This window comes from Lolium rigidum, chromosome 3 (assembly GCF_022539505.1).
Source record: "Lolium rigidum isolate FL_2022 chromosome 3, APGP_CSIRO_Lrig_0.1, whole genome shotgun sequence".
Lineage (NCBI taxonomy): Eukaryota > Viridiplantae > Streptophyta > Magnoliopsida > Poales > Poaceae > Lolium > Lolium rigidum.
In genome coordinates this window covers 216,059,709-216,063,891 of record NC_061510.1, presented here as the reverse complement: position 1 = coordinate 216,063,891, position 4,183 = coordinate 216,059,709, and the positions used below count along the sequence as shown (strand labels likewise).

The 4,183-nt window shown below is 41.3% G+C and overlaps 2 long non-coding RNA genes across 2 annotated transcripts; both read left to right on the top strand.

Moving 5' to 3' along the window:
- The first annotated feature begins 556 nt into the window (after positions 1 to 556).
- LOC124698971 lies at positions 557 to 1,302 on the top strand. The gene is made up of 4 exons (XR_007001190.1): positions 557 to 670; positions 801 to 881; positions 984 to 1,021; positions 1,246 to 1,302. It is a non-coding gene; the product is annotated as an uncharacterized LOC124698971 (long non-coding RNA).
- Positions 1,303 to 1,723: 421 nt separating this feature from the next.
- On the top strand, positions 1,724 to 2,370 carry LOC124698972. The gene is made up of 2 exons (XR_007001191.1): positions 1,724 to 1,775; positions 2,106 to 2,370. It is a non-coding gene; the product is annotated as an uncharacterized LOC124698972 (long non-coding RNA).
- The last annotated feature ends 1,813 nt before the right edge of the window (positions 2,371 to 4,183 follow it).

Sequence of the window (4,183 nt, the reverse complement as noted above, 5' to 3'; positions counted from 1 at the left end):
ATCATCCAAACAGTTTGGATCTTTGTGTTTAATTTTCTCTTGATCTGTAGGCAGAAGAAGCATGATCTGGGATTAGGCGCATGCATCAACTAGGCTCAGGCCTCATGGCGCTCCATGCTTCCGTGAGGAGCTGATGTAGGTGAAGCACCAATTCTAATCTGCCGGCCTCGCCACAACGAGCTAATGCACCAATCACATCTTTAATGTTCGTCTGGAATATTGAGGCGTGTCTCATTCTGATGGTGGATTGGTTCCAGTTGGGTCTGAAAGGAGAAGTTTGTGCAAACATGAGGCAGCTCCGCAGCTGTAGAGCAATACAAATGAGACTATATGAGAGATGTTCGAGCTCTGGCGTGCCACTGCAATGACCGTTTATTGATAGGAATCCCTCTAAAGACCATGCCGATCTTCTTTGAAAAGTTAGTGTTGCTACTCTCTTTGGAATTTAGTTGCACCACTAGAGGATACTGGATATGTACGCTTTAGATGAAACGTAGCTAGAAGATAAGTTATTTGGCCGTACATAGAAAAGCGATGGCTCCCAGCTTCTTCCCTATGCTGTCCAAGAGGTGCGAGGAGGATCGAGCAGGAAGACCCACTGAGATTGACAACAAGCAGCATTGTACCCTGATCAAATTATCGACTCTAAGAACCTGAACAAAGACACAAAGTAGGTCCATCCTGTCTCATTCACCTCCTTCCCTTTGCTTTGGATTTTCTGCTATCAAATGTCTTTCCATTGATCCAGCTTCAGCGATGTTTACCATGAAGTTTTAATATGACTTGTTTGGTGTGAGCAGTTTTACTTAGGTGAAGTCTGTGAAGATAGGAGAAAAGGCTTAAAACGAAGAAGGATGAGGCAGCTAGCCCATATAGATGTAGTGAGTCTTAACTCATTGTTCACTATCATGGAACTTTTGTTTACATGCCTATTCTTGCTATTGATGTGATTCTATGTATGCCCAACTGACGAACACTTTCAGATGGAGCTCATAAGAGCGAGAAGAGCCAAAGAAGAAAGGTGACACTAATAAGAACCCGTATTTTTTTTATACGAATACTTCTACTGAACGCAAGAAAGTGCTTGCTTCTCAAATGATGAAACAATATAGCCTGCCTGCTGCGGAGAAAACATATGCTGCCTTTTTCACTTTATTAGATCATGCCGTAAAAAGTATCAAATTCGTAAATCGTAATCATAAAATTCTCACAATTATCTATTATCCTTCTCCTATTGTCATGTAGATGGTATATGGGGTGGGAATCATCACAGTATTTTGCAGGACCACCGTCTGTTACAGTAAGTCCTTCCATAACCCCAGCTGTATATGATCATATTCAGAATAAGCATTTGCTCATGTCATCATGTAAATTGTTCATCAGCTAATTGTGTGCAGTAAATATTAGTAAATGTAACAATGAATATTGATTAGTGTGACTCTTCCAATTAGCATAGCTACTCACGTCAGCTATCGCGTTGGCTGATAAGTGATAAATTCCGCATAAAACATGTGTACTAGGAACCAATGCCCAAAATTCTTTCTTCTGCGAGAGTTGTATTTTTTATATTGCTTGCAGCCTGATATTATTTCCTAATTACTATGGGATCAACTCAAACACTTTGTTTATTATTGATTCTTTTCTTCCTATTTTTACTCCAGCAACTTTTATATAACAAAATTGCTTCCCCCCATATGTGGTAGTGGTGGAAAAGAAGCGTATGCTAAAGAGGAAGCTGTCAAGACATGATTATGGCGCGGGGAATTTATATTGAGGTAAGCACTTGATTTCTGACCCATTGCATAGTGTCTCACCAGTAATGAAGTCATGTTTGTCAACCCAGTAAATAATCATATTGGTAAGTGGGTTTTCTTTTATTTAGTGGTCTATCTCTGCTTCGCCTATTTGAATTTTAAATCGTGAGGTACACAAGGCAGCTCACATACACATGTGTGACTAAAATTTACATTGCCATTTAATGAATTGACATATGAACCTAATTTATCAAGATAACTTTTGGGTTGAGGTCCATTTCATTGATCCCATACTTTTGTTGGTTGATTTTCACATTTCCAAATCCTATCCTTCAATCATATTGTTAGCAGGTCTATATGGTGCCACGATATGGAGACAATAAGCTATGCCTGGACCGTCGCTTGATTGTTCACACAAAGTACAATTCTTTTTCAATTCGTCCATAGCTATAGGTACAGAAAGCGACTTTGAACTCTGATCAATTTATTCTTTTTACTCTTGAATCCCATGTATGTTTTTAGTGTTTTACAATGGATGATTGATGAAAAGCTGCAACTAATGCTTTTTCCGGGTCGTACAAGGAGGGTGGAATATATAAAGGTTTATTTGCCTGAATTTTTTAGTATGTTCTCTTGAGCTTTTGTGTTTGGCAATCCTATGTTGTTTGGAATCTTTTCATGTTACTATATGTCCTCTTAGATTATTTATCTGCAGGCAACGGATTGCATACTTACACAACAATTTCTGATATTGAGTTTCATGACTTGCAATTTTGAACCATATATGGTGGACAGCTTGTTTCATTGGATGTGTGAGTAGAATGCACTATTGTATCTTGCATTCTAAATTGCTGTTTTTCGGGTTGATCATTTGGACCTTGAAGAGACTGCTTATCAGCAAAACCTTCTCTCTATATTGATACCCTATATTACTTGGCATTTATTTAAAATCATTTGATCTTTTAACTACCGAGTCCATCTATACCAAGGCATGAAGGTGTAGAAATTTGGATGGTGCATGTAAACCTACTTCTGTGTCGTTGTATATATGTGGAAAAAGGACGGGCGCAGCATCGCGCGTTATCATGATCTAGTATGTTAGTACAACAAGATCATCATAGAATATAACATATACTTGTATGCAACCAGCACAAACTATCTCACAATTGCCATGAACAAGTCATTACTCAAACAAAGACATGGAGACACAAAATACCATGGAAAATTTTCATCTTTGTGGTGCCGCGCTGACATGCGTGGTTGCTGCCCTGAGAAATTCTGGAGGGAGCCGGATTACTCCCGCCATGATTGGAGTGGTGTCCGCCGTAGCTGCCTGAAGGTGGTGGGGGAGGTGGAGCGAATTATTTATGTTAGGCTTTGTTCGTTTAATCCCTTGAAGCCAGGGATTGATCTGGATTGAGCCTAGCATCTGGTCTTCCAGCCCTTGGAGGTCCTTTTTCCAGCACACCAAATTTTGCTTTTCATTTACTCCATGGTAGGAAAACTAGCCCAATTCATCCCCGCCATGTCTTCTCATTTGGTTTGGATTTTCTTTCTCCCCACTTGGCCCATGGAAGAATTTCCATGACGTGGTCGAACGACAAAGTGAAGGAAGGATCGATTGGACGGATTGGGCGAGACTGAACTGAACAGGTAATTTTTCGCAGGGAGGAATCAAGATTGGTCTGACATGGATCGGGTGATTGTACAGGATCAACCCAATCCATGTCTGGAATAGTTCCACGTATGATTCAATCCGTAGAAAATGAACAAAGCATTATGGGGATAGTTTCCTCTGCTGCCACTGCCGCTTCTCAGGATGATTGTTATGTGGAGGGTTTTCGTTCCTGTCAAAATTGGGCCGCTCTGGGGGGAAGCGACATGTCCTAGTTGGAACGGTCGCGGAGAGGTCGGGTGGTAGTTGATGAGCATTATGCCACCGGCTTGCCACGGATGGACCGTTTACGGATTCATCATCCTAGCTCTGATGCTTATATTTTTTTTTTTTATCGCGGCTAGCAAACCGCCTTGGAGTTGACGACTTGGCTTGGGAAGCCATTTTTGTGCAGTGCTATGGCAATGCTCTAAGGTGGAAACAAGTAAACAACCCGCCGGCGGATGATCTTGCACATTGTTGATGTTGCATGGCCTTATTCATTAATAGTTCTGCATGGGCCACATCCACTGGTAATTTACCGCGAGCCAGGAGAATGCGAAGATCTTGAAGGCAGAAGTGTCGAACTTGGATCGAGTCGACGGTGAAGGCATGGTGAATGGAAAATAAATAGTTCAACTTACAAGAAAAGGGGATTACACCAGCGGCGTCGATGGCGCCAGCACCGGCGGCCGAGGATCCAACATATTCCATTATCCAACCACCACTTCTAATATCACTCTCGTAAGGTTCTACTCCATCCATCTGGTTTTAT